Source organism: Athene cunicularia (genome assembly GCF_003259725.1).
Source record: "Athene cunicularia isolate RWA chromosome 9 unlocalized genomic scaffold, athCun1 chr9_part1, whole genome shotgun sequence".
Lineage (NCBI taxonomy): Eukaryota > Metazoa > Chordata > Aves > Strigiformes > Strigidae > Athene > Athene cunicularia.
The window spans coordinates 12,316,746-12,339,790 of record NW_020799110.1 but is presented as its reverse complement, the minus strand read 5'-3'; the positions used below and the strand labels follow the sequence as shown (position 1 = coordinate 12,339,790).

The following is a 23,045-nucleotide window of genomic DNA, read 5'->3' as shown; positions in this document are numbered from 1 at the left end:
ACAATCTTTTAGCCCCCTTCCTATTTTCTTCTCAATGCCATCCAGGCTCAGCGGGCAGAATACATCACGACAATGCCTTGGGTCTGGTCCTACAAACACTCACCCAGGTGAAACTTTCTTTACATATGAGTAGCCCTACGGATTTGAACTAGCATCAGCCTTGAAACTGGCCACAAAGTTTTTAGAGGACAAAAAGAACAGAACGAGATAGGTGAGATGCAAAGACTGAGACACTGTGGCTTGACTACAAGACTGACCCACAAAGAGGGGCAAGGGACTGGGTGCCGCATACAAACCCACACCCCTCCGTGTATGTTACAGCAGTGACTCCAAATACATGTTTTTCAATATTTTGACAACAAATACTTTTCAGTCATGTATACACCCACACTTGGAATTATTCAGTCAGAACCTTATTTTCCACCCAAAAGAGTTTTGATAGAAAATGCTCAATTTGCCCTAATCAATGGGGCTTAAGCATCAGTCAAAATATTTTCTTGAATTGACACTATCGGTGCCAGAGCAGGAGAACAAGCTGTTTAGATAATCTGCCTCCAAAGGCAAGTACTGACCTTTCAGTTGTGTTATTACTTTTTTTTTTAATAAAGGTAACATTTAAAATATTGCTACTTTTCAGCTGATGCTGCTGGGAGAGAGGGAGGGAAGTGGGCTGCATGCCTGCTGCAGAATTGCACGGCCAATCTTAGTATAGCTTAATTTTCAAATGAGGACTTTGGTCGTAAACAACCTTTTCCTTGTACACAAACATTTTTAATTTCATGCCCTGCTAATCATACATCTGTTAGAGCTCCTTTTCCATCCATTGCAGTAATGATAATAAAAGAAAAATCATCGCACTAACAATGTGGTTTGTCTAAAATGAAAATTGAATAATAATCAATTTTTCTCTGCGGGATGATGGAATGCAGCAAGCAGCAGTACTTGCTCGATGAAGGTGACGGATACACAGTTTGAAAAGTGACACCTTTACAGTGGCCCAAACAGCAGCCCTCACTGTCGGCAGCCCCTCTGTCCCGGGCATGTTTGTTTAAGAGCCTTTTTGGGATGGGTTTCGCTGCATGGCTTCTCTCAGGCTTCCTGGTGGTCCACACCAGGCACCACCACCAGCAGAGCCTCTCGTGCTGTCATCACTGCACTCACCAGCCACCTCCTTTCCCCCTTCCTTTCCTCTCCACTTTCTCCTCCCCTCCTCTATCAGCAGGATATTACTGAGAGATGCTACAGCAATGCCTCCACCTTCCCAAATCTTTCCACCTGAGAGACCCAATAAGCCTCAGTGTACTTAACTTCAGATGTGTTCCGGGCCCTTACCTGTACATTCCCCATGCAAGAGCTGGCTAACGTGCTACTCAAAATTGCACTTAAATATGTGATCAGACCCCTGAAAACAAGTTCTTCTCATCTCTCCAATAACGTTAGTGAAAGAGTTGAGATTTTTACTTAATAGACATGCCCAGCTAAAATGTCAAGTTAATCACGCCCCAAGAAACACCCACAGTCAAGACAACCTTCTGATTTGACCTAAGACAGACATGTTTTATGATGAGACACTGGAACAGGTTGCCCAGAGAAGTTGCAGGTGCCCCATCACTGGAAATGTTCAAGGCCAGGTTGGACAGGGCTTTGAACAACCTGATCTCATGAAAAATGTCTCTGCCCATGGCAGGGAGTTGGGACTGGATGATTTTTAATGTTTCCTTCCAACCCAAACCTTTCTATGATTTTATGATTCTAATATTTACTGTCTTGTACCGCCCACACTCCTCTTTGCGGGACTGCTGATACACAGCTTTTGCCTTTTTAAACTCCTCCTATTCCCATAGCTGTGCTGGGCCAACTCCAAATGAGAAATATTGCGCTTGTAAGACCTATGCCATTTGGTAACTCAGCAAGTTTTAATAAGCAATGGGAATCCATCTAAAGCCCCAGGCAATGTGGCACAAAGATGTTATGGGCAGAGGTACACAGCTCTGCTACACCCGAGACTCCTCTCTGGCCTCCACTCTTCATATTAGCATGCTGAACCCTCTCTGCCAAAGGCTGTTTTCTAAAGCACGGTTATCTACATAAGCTCTCCCTTGTCTTCATCACGAAGTGCAGTTGTTTGAGTAATCGGCTTTAAGAACACTTGCAAGTTAACTAATATCAATTAATTACTCCCATTTTGCAGATAAGCAAACAAAAGAACAAAAAAGAAGGAAAGTATCCTGGTCTGTTCAGGGAGGAAAGTATCCTGGGGAGTTCAGGGCACAAACAGACTCATTGACCTGGGTCCAGAGTAACCAAAGCCACTGCTGAGAGGACGTTTGCATCCCCAGCCCCGTCTCCTCCTCCAGGAGCAACAGCAACCCTGCACCGCACAACCAGCCCTTCAGCTCACAGGAGGATGCACAGGCAGCCCTGAGATCTTTACTTGTCCCTTCATGGTAAAGCTGTAGGGATTAGAAGCGTTACTGTACAAGCCATCTTTTTATTACTCAAGAGACAGTTTTACCCCAGCTGCCCCAAACGCAGTTATACCTGGAGGCATCAGCATTGCTTGGTCAGGGCTCATTTCCACCAGCACTGCTGCCTGAGCCCCAGCACACTGCAGGCTTGGGCAAACACTGGGGATGTAAGTGAAGGTGATCCAAGCCAGGCTGTACCCAAGATTAGGTGACCAAGATGAGCATGAACACAGGCACTGATACATCCCATCTGTCCATATGCAAAAGCATTCAGCTCTGGATTCTTCTGACCTCTCAAAGTGCATTCAGTCAAACAACTCCACCAGAATTAACAGTGAAAAGAGAGGGGGAAGGAATAAAAAAAGACTTTGTTGAGCAAAAGTACTCTGAGACACATTTGATGTAATAGTCATATGATTAACAAACTGTCATATCAAAGTTTTCTGCAAAGTAGGAACACTCTGACAGTTCATATTTTAAAAACTGACATTTTGATTCATTACTGTAAATAGCACTCTGTATTAAATATTGTGACAAGGCATACAGTGTATTTTTTGAGCTCTATAACATTTAGGAAGTACTGGATTTTATTTTTTTTAAAGCATGTATAATATCAAAAGCAGTTAAAGCAGAACTCCAAGAAAGCTTCTAGAGAAGAGAATCATTATTTCTGAAATAACCTACTTCTCTGCCGTCATCTCAAGCACTGCTGGGAACTTTGGCCCACAAGGATCTTAATGTACTGTTTGCATAATAAAATAGGGAATTGTCTCACGGAACAAAAGAGCTATAAGGGAAGTGGCTACATTAAATAATGTAAAATTACTCAGTAGCAAATCATCCCAAAGTTGGCATAAGGGGAAGAATGCTAAAAGGTGCTGAATTACCACTCAGAATATTTGAGAGTGCAGGTTCATAACTGAGATAAACAATGTGATGTCCAAATGACTGCCCAAATGCATATCTTGCTTATCCTCTCAGTCTCTAGCCACATGTTTTGCCCTCTCCTCTGTCTCATTGCTTGTGCCTGTAAAGGATAAAAGTGACTGTATGGCCAGGAATGAGAGTCACGGACACACAGAGAGCAGGACCACCTCTTCTAGCAGCTGTACAAACTCTAGTTGAACCTGCTCATGAAACCACTAAGTTCAGTTATCGCACATCTCCTTGACACTCAGAGACCACTACATCCTTCTCAGCAACTCTGCTTTGCCCATTTAGACCATGAGCCCTTACAGACAGGAAGGGTCTCTTCCTAGGTATGCCAGCACAAGGAGACCTCCATCTCAGCCAGTCCCCTAGGACCTGCTGAAAGCCCTATGTGGGCAGAGAGCTGCTATCACCCCTGCAACCCCACACAGCCCGAAGCAGAGCAGGCAGCGCTCCCTCCCTCCCTGCCAGGGTGACCTGGAAGGATTGCCCAGACAGAGCTATCAAGGACTTCTCCTTGCATGGAGGTCCACAGCAGGGCAACAAGCTGTAGGGATGCTGTGAGCCAGCAGAATCAACACACCATTTAAGAGCACTTAATCCATTCCCCACCAAGTTCTTCCCGGATCGCAGATCCCTTTCCCTGATCACCAGTATCAAGGCAAACAGGCCTGGGCCCAGAAGCAATATTTTGCTTTTCCTCAAAAGCAGCCCACTGATGGAAAAATTAAAAATAATAGCTCCAGCTAACACAGAAAGACCTTGATAGAGCAGCAGAGGAAAACCACAGGCCGCTAGCCTGTTTGCAAGATGCTCAGGTGTTATTAGGACTGCAGTCAAGGGCTTTAGAAAGAAAAATGGTTACCATTATCATTGCTTGCAGCCAGCTGCAAGTGGAGATCTGGGCCCAGTCTACCGAGAGAATGGATATGCTGCCATAAACACAAGCCCAGAGCCTAGTCTGGGACATGGTGAGGCAGTCACGCACACCAAAGATGGATCACAATGCTATTTTAACAGAGGTCTGATCCAGCACAGCCTGTGTTTCCCCAGGAGCAGCTACACACCACTCTCACGCTGGAAATCTTGTGGATGTGTTTGCATGCCAGCAAGTGTGGTAGTAGTAGTGGTCTAGCCAGACATCCAAAACATATTGGCACCACTATAATTTGTCCATTCACCAATATGTTTTCCTAAAAACGCCCATATGCTTTTTCTGCAGTTCCCATATGCTTTTGCAAAGAGAAACAAAAACATTTTGTTAGTTGCGAGCGATTGATCGCCACATATTTCACAGAAGTCAAGTAAAAAAACAACAACAAAAAAAGCAGTCAGCTGCTTCCCCCTCCCTTTCCTCTCTGTTCATGGAGGGAACTGTGAAGAGCAGGAAAAAAATTCAGCCCACAGCAAAATACACACAGAGCTCATTTTTTGCACTGTAAGATATTCTAGGAATTACAGGAGGAATCTTCATTAAAAACAAGCTATCAAAGATCTGGCAGCCAGTGGCATACCAGACAGTAATTGAGTGTTGGGTGTTCGGCTCCATGTTCGGCGCTCGCTCAGGTCCTCACCACGGGTAGTGCAGCCCGCAGGAATCCAGGCTCCCAGAGACGCACGTGAAATGAGCCTGGGGGTGGGGGGACAGCGTGATAAAGAGGTTACAGCCTTTGCGATTGACAGGACAGCTCATGTGATGACAAATATATCTATACCTGTGGGTACAAAGCCCTCTCTTGCATGTAGGGCTTCCCAGGGAGGTGCTGCCTTGCTAATGCAAATCCCAAAGCAGTGAGCGTGAGAGGGGAGCAGACAGGCTGCGCGGTTCAGCTGGGAGCAGGCACGTGGGTGTACAAGTATGTGTGTGTCAAGGATGGAGCATGTGGGAACTGTGGCTGTTTAGTTAGAGACTCATTAAGAAATGCAGCAGACCCGGGGCCAACGTTCAAAGAGGAGCAGTGTGAAACATTTCTCTGGAGGAAGATTAGCATGTGTTTTGCTTTACACAAATAAAACTAAAGAGAGAATCGTAATATGGACAAATCAATTAACTTCTGAAAAGCCAAGGGCGCTGCATGCAAGAGCAGACGAGGGGAAGGGCTTTGTTACAGGGACACTGAAGCAGTGCATGGCCTTTCTTCCCTGAAAAAGAAATTCAGTTATTGCTCCATGAAGTGCTGATGTTAGCCCTATCTTCATCACACTCACTGTACAGGAACACAGCTGCTTCCTTCCCAAAATGGCCATGCACATACTTGTCTATTGGTATAACCCTATGCATGAAGAGCTTGGGAACATCTTTGTGAAGACACATGAGAGCAGACACCAAAGGTCTACTGCCATGCTTGACTTGGCAGTTTCAGACAAGGTAGGAGGTTGAGACTGATATAGGACACCCAGAACACCATGCACCCTTCTACCAGAATAAAGACTTTCTGTGACGCAGTTCTACAATGTTCTACAATCCTCCAGCAAATTTAACCAAGAATGCTCTTTGCAAAGTTAGCGTTTCCTTACAATGATCTGATCTCACGCAAAGCCTAATAAGAGGCCAGATGCAATAGGTCAAGAGCCCAGTTCTCCAAGGAAACAAAGCTGAAAACCCAGTCAAGAGAAGAAAAATCGATCTCTTGCACAGGACACAGAGTAAAAAAAACAATTTGTAGGAGACAGCTTGCTTGGCAAATACATTTTATGACATGTTTTTGTCCTGAGTTGTAAGCACCTGAACATCTGACTTCACCACTCACAAATATATTGATGCTGCTGCTTAAGCTTTGAATAGAAAGCAAAACTAATACTGTCTCATTTAGTTAACAGTCTATAAGGATGGGCTTCTTCCTAGATTTCATATTTACAGCAACCCACTGGGACAGTTTATTAGACTTAGCCAGGAAAGCTGCCACAGAAAGAGTGAGACTAACAGACGAGCTGCCATTAATCTTCCCTAACCCAGCAACTGGGAAGACCAGGCCTTGAACCAAATACTACTCTCTTGCTATTAATCTCCTGTCCTCTACTTATTAATCCCTGGTCTGTCTTTGTCTTTCAACATTTATTAATGTCCCCAACTGTTTGCAGTAAACAGGATGCTGAAATCTCATCTCCAGCTAGCCATAATTTACACACACACACAAAAAAAAAAAAACAACAAGAAGAGGGTAAAGAAAGAAAGGAGAGATGTGCACTGCATATCGAAAGAGCAGAATGAAAGTGCAGTTACATTCAGTGACACAACAGGGTAAAGAAGAGGCACTTCTGATTTCGGTGTGCTGTATGGATCTCTTACAACTCTCAAGTTGGGTAAGATCAAGGCAAATTTAAAAGCTCCCCTAGTTGAATCCACCATAGTAGCGGAAGAACAAAACCCCACACGCACCTTCCCTCATGGCAATGGGTTGCTCTGGACCCAGGCTGGCTCGCAATGCAGCGCCCAGTGCACACACCACACGTGGCCTTTTGGTGCAGGCACCAGGCTCAGGGAACCGTCACCACAGCAAAGACTGCCCAGAGGCACTGCACTCTCCTGAGGCTCGTCTCCTCCTGGAGAACTTCATGGCCACTGAGCCGCTGTAGACCAGCTACCCGCATTCATTCATGACCAGCTCCTCAGCAGGGCTGCTCACTGCTTTCTTCCCCCAGCTGTTGTGACTTTGTGGCACCTCTAGCAACCTCTTTTGCCTCCTGGGATGGCACAACTGAGGGAGGCTTAAGGACAGACCTGCTGCCCTGACACTGCTCCTTTTTTGCAGTCTTACCCTTGCTGCAATTGAATCATCGTATTACAGGATGGGGACAAAGCGCATAACCTGGTAAGGGACTCCTCAAGAATTTGGGGTAGTTTATCAGGGTGATCCTTAAGTCACAGCTTAATATCTCCAGTGTATTTGATTGAACTGGCAATTCTGAAGAATGGATTGATTTGCCCCTCACATAAATTTGTATTCAGGTTATTCTTAATAGACTTACATACTTTTCTACTTTCATACACTGAAGTACAGTTATATTAAAGCTAATAATACAGTCAGCTCTCCATCATCAGCTGGAAGCATATCCAGGCTGCACAGAACCATGCCGTGGACAGGGAGTGAGTTCAGGTCCAGAAACAGGAAAGTCTCATTCAAAAAGACATCAAAATAATAGAGCCCAGAGGACCACGCAACCCTTCCCATGCAACACTCCCATTCCCAGGATGGCCTGCACATTTGCTGCTTCCAGACCTGGACCCAGAAATAGTAGAACCACCTTGAGTCCCTCACATTAGCCTGGCCTCCGACCACCCAGCCTTTGGAGAAATGCCCATTGTTTGCTAAATGGCCAAACGTGGTCCCAGGGTCTTCCCACTCTCTCTAAACTCAGCAGCTGGTAAAATCCCTGAGACCTAATCCATTCCTCACCTGGAAGCAAGGCAGCCTTGTCAGGCACCCAGACAGATGTATGGACAGGCTCTTCCAAGGGACTTCTGTGGGTGCAAACAGAAAGGTCAGAATCAATGTTTTGCTCACCAAGAGAACAGAAAGTAAATCAAGCTGGCTGCGACACCTTGCCAAGAAAACAGCCCCAAAAGGGCCCACAACGCCAGCTGTCATCTTGTATGGAGCAGACCACAGCTTTTTTTCCCCTCTGATACAACTGATGTGTCAGTCTGTCCCTGTTTTGACCCATATAAGGGTTTTTCACACATTGGCAGGACAGATTACATATGAGCAAATGTTAGAGTAGCTGAGGTTTATTTGGGAGAGAAGCTATTTGTTTTAAATCACTGTCGAGCTGGTGAAAGGCACTGACGTAAGGGCTGCAGGTAACAGAGTCTCTTTCAGATCCTGACCAGACACCCTTCTGCCTCTCATGCTTAAAGAGCCTCTTCTTCCCAAGCCTCCTCTGCTGCTCAGGCCAGTGGTGAGTCACCCCTCCAGCACTGGCTTTGCATGAGAGCACCAAGAAGAACTGAAGCTGAGATGGAATGCATTAAACACACAGCAACTGCGGAAGAAGCAGCAGGGTGGGTCAGCTTAAACCCTACCTCCACCTCCAGCCCTGCCTTCCTTTTGGGTGCCTCCAAAGACTCCCAGTTAAAAAGAAAACACAGGTCTTCTAAGTTACCACACTCTGCTTTCAACCAGCAGCCTTTCGTACTCCCAGCTTAAGGATATCTGAGCCTACTCTGGTCTCTTCTATTTCCTTTCATCTCAGTCCTGAAGAAATAAGAAAGTTTAAAAAATAATAGTGATGGTTAGTGAACGGTCCAGTCCACCTCCACCTGCCCCAGCTCTCCCTGCCTGCCACTCTCCCAGCTGCCCCAGGTCACACCCAGCTCCTCCTAACTAAAGCCTAATTATCTCTTAATAAACATGGCTGAGATTAAATCATTAAAAAGAGGGAGGAGAGACATATCTAGCCAGTCACATACATTATTATTATTTTAAGGAAGCCAGGCTGAAACCCATTAGCCCCACCATCAGCTGTCTTTGCTCAGGGGAACCAGGCCTGGCAGGGCAGCAGCTTCACGCTCCTGGTGTGTGGTGAAGGAAGGGGAGAACCGGGGATGAGAACTGCAGCACTTGCTTCAGATCCACACCAAAGAGCAAGAAGCACAGAGAAATTTGCTGAAGACCTGCCCACACAGACGCTGGATATTCCTTTCATATTTGCCATGACAAAACACTCGTGTTAACATTTTTGCAAGCACTGTAAGCCCATATCAAGTAACAGCAAAGATGCAGACAGGTGTCCTGACCACAGAGGAGACAGCATATGTGAGCAGTTTGGAATTTATTATTATTGTTATTTTTTAAAGGGGCAAACAAATCCTAGAGATTTTTCTGTACATGATACATTTTCTGCCCCCTGTTTGATGTTGCTTCCAGACTGAAGACTTCAAATAGCTAACACTAACCTCTGCCTCAAGCCTGCTTTAAACCAATGGCCCTTATGTGACCAGAAATGAATGCATGGTGAATCATTTATGCCACACACAGTGGGGGTGATGAGCGGTGGTCCATGTCTCCCAAGCACCACACGGACACAAATACACTGGGAGAAAGGAGATCACAGCCCTCTCTGTATCACAGCCTAGTAGCGCCTCTGCATTTTTGGAGCTGGAAAACACAAGCTCCAGGTCAGCAGCCCAACCACGAGCAGTCAGAGAGAACAACATCACTACTGGCATTTTCTGCAAAGTATGTAAAGAGATATAAATAATCTGCATAGGCTGCACTTCCACTCTCTCTGCCTGCCTTTGGGAGATGCTTAAGAGAAGCTGCATTTTAATTACTAGTCCAAATCAAGGGAATCTGATCTTGACAGCAAGGGAAAGAGAGCAACCCAAAGTTACAGACTTCAGCGTACGTGGGTCCCAGCTCTTTGCTTCTTTGCTGACATTACTGCTTCCAGGAATTAAATCAAAACCCCACTTAACTTCAGAGAGGTTGCAATTTGCATCTAAAGTGCTGCCTAAGCCTCAGTTGTAATAAACAGATACAGCTCCACTGAAATCGAAGGAGTTATTCTGATTTTGTCTGGTTATGGATCTACAAACCCATAAACATTACTGCTCATCCAACTTCCAGCTAAATATCTTCTAATAGAAGACCATTATCATTGGGATAACTTGTTTAAAGTACTCTTGAAGACTCATTATCATCGTTGGGTTTTGGTGGTTGTATTTTAAGAATAAACCCCAGCAGCTATTAAACATTTGAAAAGGAATGTTAACAGTTTACAAATAAAGCTGTAGTGGAGATGTAACTATGTTTTTGGATTTTCAATGGGAAATTGTTAAAAATGGAGAGAGCAAAGAAAACAGAAAAATGAAACTGAGCTGTGCACGCACACTGAAAAAAAATCACCCCTGTTATTTAACAGATAATGAATTAAAAAGAAACACAGGGATGAGAGAAGCAAAATCATGCTAGAAAAACCCAATCCTCTCCTCCTTTTGAGCTCTTCTAGATTATATTTCAAGTACAGTGGACAGATGCGCACCCCAGGAAATACAGATGTACTTCATTGGCTGTCATTGGCCATAACAGCTGATCTCAGGTTGGGCTCCTCTCCTCCGAGCCTTCCTCACCCCTATCATAAAGCATCTCAGTGACAAGCTTGTGCTCTCTCCTCAACAGCAGAGCAATGCTGTTGATGACTACTTATACAGCTCTTGGCCAAGGGTAGATGCTACTGACCATCGCTACATCCATGGACTCAGGGTTATCTTTAAACCATCTCACCCAACTAACTGGTTCCCTTGGGCAAAAGGCCACCCCATCCACCATAACAAAGCTCCTGTTCAGACTGTTGCATTGCCGCAGCTTTGTTGATGAAGGAGAGTCTTGGTTCATTTGTTTGTTTCAGTTGGCCTGCTCAAATTATACTGCCGAGCATCATTTAGAAGCCAAGCATCACACAGGAAGAGCCTTGCTTCACATTTTGCAGAGAATCCACAAACATGCCAGGCCCTGCCCCAGGGCTCAGGTGCTGATTAGGAAGGGCCACCAATACCTCATCCCAAAGAAGCCCTTTTTAACAACCCCTTGACCTGGAGCCTTCCAAAGGGGCAACCCTGACCAGTGTCACAACCTGGGTCAGCCACAGAGGAATAGTGGGGAATGTTTGAGCTATTTCCTCATCTGATTTTCATTTCATTCATTTATCACTCAAGACAGGGAGATACCCTCAGATCCCGAGTGTGTCTTGCTTCAGAAACAGCTTTGAGAGCCAACAGCACTGCCTATCTTAAAGCTCCTATTTTAAGAGCGTAACGAGACCCCTGTGGTGCTAGCCCACGTCTCACAACCACTGGACTGCAGGATGGCAGCCACATGACCCAGCTGCTCTTCTAGGCTGGCACATCACCACAACAGGTACGGCTGTGATACCCACACAGGCGCCTGCACCGACCTCCACTGGCTCAGAAGGGAAAGGGCAGAGAGCAGCACAGCCACACAGTGCACACCCACCATCAGTGTGTGCACAGGGCTGGTGGGGGACAGGGACATTTACAGCCCTCCAAGGTGCACTCCATCAGCAGTCTCTTCTGCTCTTCCAGCCCTGAATGCAACCTTAACAATCCATAGCTCCAGAGACCTAGCCCACGTGCTGCTACTCCAGCTCATAAGGAGAGGATGACCTCAATTTTGCCAGTCAAATGGAATAGAAAAAAAAAGTTGTATTATTTTGTCAAAATTAAACAAAACACACTCCAGGCAAATCAAAGACAAAACAGAAGAAGGGATACAGAGAAACTATCCCCGCTATTGCTTCAGTGGCAGAGAGCAGGTCCCAGCTCCAATCAACACTCAGGTAGCTCAGGTGCAAGAGGAAAGACACCACAGTCTTCCAACGTCACACACCATGGTACCATCCTCCTGTACCAAAGTGCTACTGAACCATGAGAGCAGCTCACCTGGGAGGGGAGAGGATGCTCAGACAAGCTACTTCTTGCTCGCCAGTACCTTTTGCTGAGCTTGATCTGCAGGAACAGCAGATCTGGAACAACGATCCCACACATTCTTCTTGCACTGCAAATCAATAGCCCAACCACAATTACCCAGGGCTACTGGGCACCATGAGCACCCAAGGGCTACAGGAGAGCCAGTACCCGAGTAGGCAGGAGCTGCCAGGCCCTTGCCCACGCCATGCACAACATCTCCAGCAAGCAGCAGGCAGGTGCACTCCCCACCTGACAAGGACCCTCTTTCCACTGGCCAAGTCTCCTCACTGCTATGTAGGAGCTTCCCAGAGAGACCAAAGAGAAAGTCAGGCACCACTCAAATAAGCACCTGCATCTACAAACAGATTAAATTCTCAAGCTACAAAACTATGTTTTAGCAAAAGTGCAATTGAACTCCATGTACTTGTTACGTTTCTAAATATAGTCTGGTTGTCAAGACAACAAAGAGACTGATGGATCTCTAAAGTGTACTGTATCTATTTAATTGTCAGCATTTCAAACTGACTTGAGGAGGGAAAAAAATGCTGCGTGATAAGTCTAATCGTCATGGTTACCACTGGCTAACTCCATAATAAAAATATATATATTCTAGCTAAATGTGCCAAGCTATGTGAGGAGCAGATGGGAGACATTCTCATTACCGCGACAGCCTCCACTGGAAAACTAAACTTGAAGAAGGATGCGAGAGACTTTACAGAGATCTCAGACACAACAGACATCGTGGGCTGCATCTTCCCAGTCATTTGGCAGCAGTTGCTCAGGCTTTTCCGCCACGCTATTCGCCCCATGCGCACTGGGACAACCCGTGGGGCTGGGGCTGCCTCATTGCAAGCGTTCCCATTTGGGGATCTCAGCCCTCACCCAGAACATCCCAAGATAAAAATTGTTCCTCCTTAAAAGCCTCTGACAAAATCTCATGTGCAACCATCTGGAATTTGCACTCCTACCCTCACCCACTTGCTCTCCTACCTCCGGGCAGCCATACCTGAGCCCACAGGCATCGCTCTGGCAGAAGGCTGCTACAGCCTGGCCCTTCTGCGCTCATGTTATTAACAGCTAAGGAAAGGGCTACATCCAGCCTTGGAGAAGAGAAACAGGTGGAATGAAACAGCCAGCCGCCACACAAATACACCGCAAATACACCAGCCTGAGGCTGAGCTGGGAAACGTCACGCACCCCCAGCCAGCCTCTGCACTCCTATTTGACAAGGATGATTCAACAGCGTGAAGAGCATCAATATTCAGGTGAGGTCCTTCCTGAAAAAGATGCTTTCCAAAAAATCCCTCAAACATTGGCTTTTTACAGTAAAGACCTCCACAGCAACGTCCAAGATACCTACCTATATATAAAGTGACTGTAGCTTTCCTTCCTTCACTGACCAAAACTCATCCACCTACGCTCAGTTCTCACTTCTCATTCATTAAACCAAAGTTTAAGTTGCAAGAGAAAGGCACAGGTTTCACCCAGGTATGAGAAGCAATGGAAAACAACTCATTCACCTGGTGAGCACTGATGTCAATGATTGGTCAGGTTTCCAGTTAGGCTGAAGGTTCCTGAACGTTTTCAACGGAAACCACATCAAAGTGGAATCATCCTTAAAAATCTTCCCCAAACTGTTTCACTCCTTCATACAGATAAAAGCTCTGTATCTCTGCTGTCAGATGCTTTCATGGAAGCCAGAAGGAATTGCCTAAAACCATCTCCAAGAGAGCCACAAAAGAAAATCCGATCTGGATGGAAAACACTACTTAAGAGAAACACCACTTCCCAGGCGCCTCAAGCAACACATTTGAGTTCGTGGTATTTCCCCTGGAGCTTGCCCTCACTCATTACCTAGATGAACAATTTCTGAATTTCAAATATGAGATTCCTGGTGATATAAAATGAGCTTTCGCTCCTACCAACACAATCACTGTGCTGTTCACCCCTGTGTACTGCTTTACAGAGCAGTCTGTGCACAGACATGGGCAGTGAACATCAAAACAGGAGTAGCACAGAAGTGTTATATCCGGGGTTTGTGTGAGAATTATTTCAAATACTATTAAGGTTAGGAGCTAAAAAGGACTCTGAGGTACAAAGAAGTGTATGTCTCAATTAAAGCCAATGGGAATTAAAGGCAACATTTTTATGAGTATTTGGGTACACCCAAAGTGAAGCAGCATCAGCATTTTGTCCCTAGGTGCCTAAATATTTTTGAAACTAAGCATTACCATAAGGAACTTCAAAGAGATTATAGCCCTTCTGAAAGCTGTATCCAGAGTTTAACTGAGCTGAAATCCCAAACAACCAAGAGCTGATTCAAATCATGCTCTAAAGCGTGCATTTCAACATCATATGGGTGCAGGAACCGAACTCTGGTTTTCCTCTTACTAAAAGCACTCGCCTAGGGCACCAGGCTCTTACAGTTATGCCTTTGGGACAACTATTACTTTCTATTCTAACAGAGTATGTGCTCTCTGAGCAAACTCCCCAGGATGACTCCTTTGCTTTGGCACAAACGGACTCATTTGGTTAAGATAAAAGGATGTTCCCTTGCATCATTTTCATGTGATTTTTTTTTTCTTTGGTAAGATAAAGAAACAGTTAATTTTGCTAAATGAGTGCTCTGTTGCCATGACTTCACTGCAGACAAACACAAAGGCATCAAGCTCCTTCTCCCTGGGCGTTGTTTTTTTTTAAACAGGTATTTGATCATCTTGATTCTCTTTCTTCTTTTCTCAACATCTGGATTTCCAGCAATATCCCACAGTCAGATACATAATGGCGGTAGCTACTCAGTAAATTAGGGAGATATTCCTGTACACATTCATCCCCTCACAATCTGCCTGCTGTGTTAATGCACCCAGGACAGCCCTGCCTGCAATAGCAGGCAGCAAATCTCTCCAAAGGAAACCCTCAACTTAGGGGAATAATCCTGAAAGTCAGAATTCCCACAGACCCACCAAGGACCAAAGGATGGCTTCATCCTGCTCACTGTCAAGACAGGCTGTTGCCTGGGATTTTGCCCCATCTAAAACCAGAATCCTAAATTAAAGTCCTTCCCAGTGCCTCAGTTTCTCTGGTGGATGAAGAAGGCTGTGCCTACATGTCACATCTGCCTCTGTAGGGTGTTGCGACATTGGCTGAGTTAATATTCATGGAGTACACTGGGGATTAAGAGTGTTACAGATTTTACTGAGGTAGAGGGGGTTTTCTTTTTTCTTTTTTAATGTTTGCACTGAATAGACAGACGAAGTAGAAACGGCATTTGTAGCCTGCAGCCATTATCCTAGTAAATGGCTTATTACAGCGTGCAGCCTACCAGCTCACCTCCATTCTGTCTCACTTAAACACATGTAGGTGTAAGTGCTGCTCATTCCAGAGAACTTTCTTTTTCACTGTCTCTGTCTGATGGAGACTTTATAGCTGGGCTCACAAGACAGGGCTTCGGATATAAATACTGCAGTATGAGCTTGTTGTTTGGTACCTATTTCTGACAATCACAGAACAATTAATTACTTCCCATCCAAGACTAATTCCTGTCTCTTCCAAAAAAGGCTGAAGGGGGGTGAGTTTTGTCTCAAGGCTTTCAATTTCCTGATGAGTCACAGCAGATCCACTACAATAAGCTCAATACTTCAGACTGTTTCTTATCCAGGTATATTCAATACATTACTAAGATGTGAAGTGTGCTATTTTAAGGGCTAATTTCAGGCACTGTGTGCATAATACCTTCTCATCCGAACATTCAGTTTCTCCTGGATGAGACAGATTTACTGCCTGCACCACCATCCCTTCTCCCCCTCCCCAAACCATACAGATAAATAAACACTACAAGAGCAGAAAGTGAAGAACTGTACACTTGCACTGATGTTCACAACACATAGCCCTTCAATAAGTAGCACTCTCTCCCATTTCATTAGTTCATTCCCTGCCCTTTGGCAGTAAAATTACTTATGTGACAGCAGCATCTGACAAGAAGAAAACATTCACAGACTGCACGGGTTGCAACAAGTCCACAGCGTCTTGTTTTCTTCATTCTAGGGCCAAGAATCATACATTTATTTTTCTGCCCCAAGGAGCAACTCTGTATCCCTGTACGAATCCTCAATTGTCCCCAGTTCCCACGCCACCCACTCATAAGCTCCCAGGCTCCATCACGCAGGCAGGAGACACCTTGCTCAACCTCCAAGTAGCAGCACAGGTTTTAGGGACCAGCAGGTACCCTCTGGTTCTCATTATTTAATTAATTTAACAAACTCCTAGAAATAATGTACTGTGTCAATTGGGCAACTGATCCCAGATGGGTCACTGGAGCCTACAACAGGTTGCAATCTGCATCAGCCTGACCACAGTCAACTGTGGTAGAAACTGCCTCATCCAAGAAGACCATGAAGGGGCAGAGCAATGCTCACATCTCCCTGGACCATGCATAGGCCTAAGTTCCCACAAGCAATGCAGTTAAAAGCACTCTGGACACCAACAGCTGCCTAATAAATGTGTGGATGTGATGATAAAGAGGTTAAAGACCATAACATTTGTATGAGAGAGACCAGGTACAGGAGACAGGTATGTTCTCGCTTTTAGAGTTGCTACTGTGCAATCAAGGACATCAGCTGCTCTAAGAGCAGTCACTGCACAGACACCACCTCGAGACTACACTTGTGCTACTTGCTAAAAGCAGTTCTCCCCATGGCACAACTGGACTGTGCAAACAGTTTCTATGCAAACAGCAGCAGTGCCAGCTGCTGTCAAGCACATGCTAATCACAAGTGATTCCAGCTCAAACGCTCTGAAGTCAGAAAGCATTTAGGTGACATGTAACCAAGGTCTCACATTTGTCTCACTAGCTCTCCAGTGGTGAACAAACCTGCAAGCAGCTATGAAGACCTCCCAATGTCTCTTTTCTCTCTTCCTCAGAAAAATTTTCATGTAAATTCTAATTTTATGCCAACAACAATGCAGAATATTTTTGATCCTTGCAATGTCTTCAGCCTGTTGTTGTAATTGAATTGTCAAAGCAACACAAAGGACATGACCACTGATATTCCACTTAAGTCAACAGATCCTCCAAGGCTCAGTGGCTCTTCAGGTGCTACTTTGGAAGTGTCTACGTCTCTTCATGTATCACATTTGTCTAAAAACCTCAGGGTACCTTAGGAATATCCAACCTGTTTCACAAAGTCTGTGGGAAAGAAAATGGCAAGTGGTGAAGGATGATTTCACACAGCCAAATCCAACTTGAAAGGACCAAGGAAGCAAATAGACTGAGGTGAGCTGTGAGTTTCAAACATGGCAAATCTCCTCTTGAGTAGGCTCAGTTAGTTAAGGTCACTTTAATTAAGGTGAGGATACTCACCTGAATTTTACAGATTTCCATGAAATAAGCTATTATCTCAGTCTGGGTGTTTACGGGACAGGCAGTGGGCTTCACGAGATCTACAATGACATTCACTCTGAGCTGCAGGTGACAGAGCAACACAGCTCGAAATACATATGAAGCCCCAGCTGAAATCTCAGCATCTGTTCTATTTTAGAGTACCTGTGATAAAGTTTGTCGAGCAAGTTTGGACTGGACTAGCCAGCATCCATTTCTAACAAGATCAGAAACACGTGCTAGACCGCGCAGCTCTCCTCTTCCGTGTAGGGCAACCACTCCTTTGAAGAAAGCATCAGACAGCAGCAGAAATCGTGAGCTGATGGCCTTGGCTGTGCTGCAGAAAGTGCCTGAGGAGTCACTGCCTCAAGACAAGTGCAAGCAACTTTCTTAAAAATTAATGTTATGAATAAAGAGAAAATACAGAACCACATTAACGAAGATGACAAAAAAACCCAAACCAAACAAAAAAAACCTGAAAATATCCCTCAACGTAAAGGGGATCATAAATTATCTTTTTTTGAACAACACTGCTGGTAGCGTATGGGCCTGCAGCATGAACAGACCAGTGATGAGATTCAGGCTCATCTCATGTTCTTAAAACATGCAGGACCAGGATTCTCCCATGCCAAGCAGTTAAGTCCCTGTGCCTTCCTAAAAAGCCGTTTGGTTAAGTTTCTAAATGCAGTAGGAGAAAAATAATCCTGCTCAGTCCATGCCTGCATCTCCCTCTTCTCTCATTAGCACACGGGGAGAAGGTTGGCTTAGAGCAAGACGACATTTCAATTTGAATATGAATCACTCCTCTGGTGAGAAAACAAAACAGAAGCCCATTTCACATGAGCCTTATCTGAAGTTATAATGAAAACTGACAGATCTAACAGGAGCAATGGAAGTAAAGTGTGGTGAAAATATTGTCTCAGACAAGCAAACAACAATACTTTCTGTCCTAGAGGATCCCAAAGCGGATCCACAAACTCACAGAAGCAGGCATCATTTCATCTGCCACTGAAACGTGGTCCTCTCTTGGGTGAGTACTCAGTTCAGCACCATGCCACAGTTCAGGATGGAAGAACGAACATCACTGAGCACAAACTGTGTAAGAGTTTAGGAAGGCGTCATCCTTCAGTGGGAACTGGACCACTCATGGAAAATGGAAGTTGGTTTAAATTTTGATTCATACAATTCAAAATGACATTATGTGGGCTGAGCACCCGAATACCAGACACGGACAATGTTGTACTTAAAAGCGATCTGTACATTTCCAGAGCTAAATATTTACTTCTCCTCCTGGCAGCATCTAGCAACTTGCAGACTATTTACCTGCATCTTGGAAACAACTATTTAATCCTACAAACGCATCAATAATGCACCTTGACTCAGAAGAATGGTTCTCTGAGCTCTGAGGAAACAATGAACAAAATAATCTTTTTCCTACTTTTTTTGGCAAATGTCTGATAAAGCTTTTCAGAAAGGAGCTTACTTAATCTTTTTCACATTATATTCTATATACAGTTGCCATTCCAGAAAAAAAAAACAAAACAAAAACAAAACAAAACTTGGTGCACAAATGCAAACAAATGAGGGCTTGGCCTGATCTGCCTAAACCAAAAGCCAGCTTCCTCTCTTACTGGCTCAGCAACAGAAACCCAAAGCCAGTAAGTTCCTAGCATTTCTGAGAGTCTGACTTTTGGATGGGTTTGTGCGAGTTTGTCTTCAGTGCCTTGGAACTGCACAACAATTCAAGGGAAAATGCCCTTAGAAGGAACATGGATGGTGATACATCGACTTGGACAACTACTACCAAGCCATTTCACTGTAGAAGTGACCTCTCTCCAACCACAGAGTCATGTTCTTGCCAAGTTGGAGACTCACTCTCATGTTGATTTAAACAAAACTAATTAATTTGGTTTTCCTGGGAGAGGGAGAATAATCATCAAATTAATAAACAATAAAGGAAAGCTACAATGAGCTGAACATGGTTTACAGGTAAAGTTAATTTCCAGGGAATTTGGGCAAAAATTCATTGCTGATTAATCAAACAAGTCATTGAGAGGTCTTAAGAACAAGCTATCAAGTGAAGTCATTCTTCCTCTCCACCTCTTATTATTAGTTACTGCTGGAAGTGGCTTTTTCGGCAAATCTCTAGACCATACTGAAGTATACTGGAGAACTCTAGGAAGCGAAAATTAGTTCTCAAAATGAACTAAATTGCTTCAAAAGCATTTTATTAAAGGTTGCATCTTGCTTCTCTCTCACCCTTGTGTATTTAGGATGAACTACCCGCTACAAGAAAACAGCCACTGTGCAGTTACAGCTGAGAGTTCTACCAAATTTGGTGGTATGGGTCCTTACTAGCTGTAGGAACCAAGGGAGAGAGAAGGTGCCCAATGCCACTGAGGCAAGCCAGTAGCAAAACCCAAGGAGAGCCAAAGAGCCGCGACGCTCAGCTCTGCCTGCAGCCTTGGGAAGAGCTTGGGCAGGGAGCTGGCATTGCCTGCAGCCCGCACAGAGAGCTTGCCTGACTCCAGAATCTGCTCAGCCTGGCAGAAGAGTAGGAGGTGCAATTGCTGGCAGGAGCAGGCAGAGCAGCAAAGCTGGTGGAGATCATAAATGGAAGTGTGTTGTAAAACATGGAGGTGAGCACAGACTGACACTCACCTTCACAGTTCCCCCACAGAAAAGCACGCCTCACTACACTCTCCAAACCTTGAAAAGCATCCAGCCTTCACTGGATCAATCCAGGAACCTCATTCATATGCATGTTTGTTCTCACACGCAAACACGGCAAGGTTTTAACCACACGCATTTTGCACAAGTCCCGCGGGCCCAAACTTACAGGTTACTTGGGAAACTCAGTCTTAAACGGGAACCCAAAGGAAAGAGATCACACATAAAGGCAAAGACCACAAAGAACTGTGGAGCAATTTGGATTGGGAGGGAGCTTTGCAGGAGCCCAACACAGAGGTTCCCCAAACCACCCAATCTTCAGAGAATCTTTTTCTTAAAACAGGACTTACTTAAAAGATTGCACTGACTTATCTTCCAAAACTGATTAGTCACATGAAAATATGGGCTAGACTCTCTTCATTTAATATCATTCCCAAGTGGAAAGTTCTCATCAAAGCTATAATATATTCAGTTCCAGAAGAACAATTAGGTGACATTAGAGGGGTGGTTGTAACTCTCAAAATTAAATGGCCTTGCTATTTATCACCATGTGCTGCACCTTTAAAAGTTTCCAAAAGTGATGGTCTTTTTTTGTGCATGCTGGAATATTCAAGAGCATTTCATATCTATTCTCATATCAAGAAAAGAGCAATTAGATCAATAATGAAACAGGAGTGCTCCCTTTTACTTTCTGTGGTTTGCAAAGAGCTTCATGTTTCTGTGTGAGCACAGCTCTTGTTTTAGTGATGTGAAAGTGTGTGGTTTGTGCGATACCCAGTTTCTTCTAATATTTGAGTTTCTGTTGTTATCTACCTACAATTTACAGTAAAGCATCTTTTATTCTCACACCTCTTGATCTCAAAATTAGAACAATTTTCCCAACAACAAGATTTTATTACCCCATGTAGACGTTTTATAAATACTGGAAAGCTTGCTGACAATACACTCCTCACTAAGACAGCATGAAATCACAGAAGACAGCGTTAGTGTTACCAAGTCCACCTATGCATACATCTGTGGATACAGACACATGAAGCAGCAAACACAAGCCTTTCTTTGGGAAAAAGGACCGATTTTGTGTTTGGAAAAGCAACTAGAACTCAGTTGCAATCCATGTCGAGGGTCCCAAAGCACTATACACAGTGGGTAAAGATTACCGAGTGACATTTGAGCCAACGTTTACACATGACTGTTGTGCTATTCATCATGATCAGATTATCACTATTTTCAAAAGTATCCGTAATATTTAGAACTTTCCCCATCCTGCTGCAGAGCATGAATTTAATTCTAGCAAAAATTTCTTAAGAACCCTCCAAACAGGAAGGACACTGCAACTACTGGGGATGGGCGATCTACTGGCTCTAGCATCAAACTAAATCATGCCACTTACAGCGTTTGGACACTCTACAGAACAGATGAGAGCACTGATATTTTGGCCAGAAATGTTCATTTTCCAGATAGCTTTTTCTGGCCACATGCTCTACTCCAGAATCCTTGACTGTGCTGTCCCCGTGTCTCTCAAAAGACATGCATCTTTGTCAAATATACTGAAGGTCCTAAAGAGAGAATTCACCTGCTGCTACAACACAAACATCAATCCAACATAAAAATCTCAAAACAAATGGAATACTAAATATTCCTGAAGAAGAAAAGTAAATCACCAACAGCAAGGTTTTCAACCCTGTGACAAGTCAGCTGGTCAGCTCTGGAGTCTGAATCTACTAAGTGAGCAGGCTGAAGACTCTCAAATTCTCAGTGATTTTTCTCTCTGGACCAGCCTCCTAGTTTGCACACAAATATTCTTTATGATCATAAAATAGTCATGCCCTATCTGGCATTAACTTAACAGTGACGGCATAACATTGCATTACCTAGTTATCCAGCTGCTTCGACCAAGATTAATTCAGTCAAGCCAGGACACAAACAGTCAAACTTCTTGATGCATCTTGCACCCACCCATGAAGGACTTGGCTTTCAGCCAGCCTGCTTAAACCCTGGTGGGATTAGCCAATGTTCAACAGGCTCCTGTATGGGTTAAATAAGGAGGTCAAGCACTGCGATCTAAAAAAGGACATGACGGGTGTATATAATCCCCCACAAGGCACATCCTCCACCCTTTACAGCCAGCAATAGCGATGACTAAGGGCACACAGCAAAAGCCATTATAACCAAGGCCACGGAAATGAAAGTGGCAAATGTACCATTTACTCTGTCATCTTAACATGAAGTGAATTTATCTGATTTTATCATCAAACATGCCAAAAAGGACATGTTTGGAAGAGATGCACAGAGAGAACAGCGAGAACATTGTTTACTTGGTTCTAGATGGAGCAGAACTGCTGAAACCTTCCAGGTTCGTTCCTTTGGATTCCCTGCAGATAGCCCTGATGATATCGGGAAATGGCAGTAGATAAATCTGGACAAATGCAAGGCACTTTAAAACATCCCTCTCAAATGTTTGGGAAATGCTCAATAAAACTAATATGTAACACACTCTGCTATAAAAGTGCCCCAGTTAGGTGTTGTCACTGTGGGCAGTCGTAGTCTGAAAGTGCTGTTTGACCAAATGTTTAAATTAAGGGTGGGTGCTAAACCAAAAATATTCTTCTAAATTAATGTCACAATAGATCACAGTGACCACGGAGCTCAAGCATGCCAAATTTCAACAGTATTTGGTTTTTCCACTGCTATCCCCATGCAGGAGACCTGACCACTCCCCATCTCCAAGTCTTTCTCAAAGTTTGATGACATTGTGGGATCTTTCTCTGAAATACAGGCAAAAACAGACTTGATAAGGCAAACAGGCTATGGGAACAGCTTTGTTTATTTTAACGCAAACTCCTTACACACCTTAGGAGAGCCATCAGCTGGCTTATCCCCCACCAAAACACCAGAAAGGACTTTACACTACTGCTGCAGCTTAACCCAATGCTGGGAACGGCTCCAAACATCTCTCTGGAAACTAGTGCAATAATAAAACTTCTGCTGAAGTCATATGGCTCTCAGGCAGCTCAAGATGGGCTATCAGGAAGTGGGACCCATCTCAAAACAACCACAAGCTCCTCACCAACAGAGATGCCCATCAGCAACACAGCATCAGCCATTACCCTCACACAGGCACTTGGCTATTAGAAAATGTTGGAAAAGCCTCTTCCATTTTCCTCCTACTTCA

At 44.4% G+C, this 23,045-nt stretch overlaps 1 protein-coding gene across 1 annotated transcript in view; it reads right to left on the bottom strand.

Annotated features, from left to right (window-relative positions):
* The window catches only part of LPP (LIM domain containing preferred translocation partner in lipoma), a 305,874-nt gene that overhangs the window by 220,461 nt on the left and 62,368 nt on the right, over positions 1 to 23,045 (bottom strand). Inside the window, exon 3 of the mRNA XM_026854985.1 lies at positions 7,796 to 7,860. The gene's annotated coding sequence lies outside the window, so the exon portion shown is untranslated. The remainder of the gene's footprint in view (positions 1 to 7,795; positions 7,861 to 23,045) is intronic.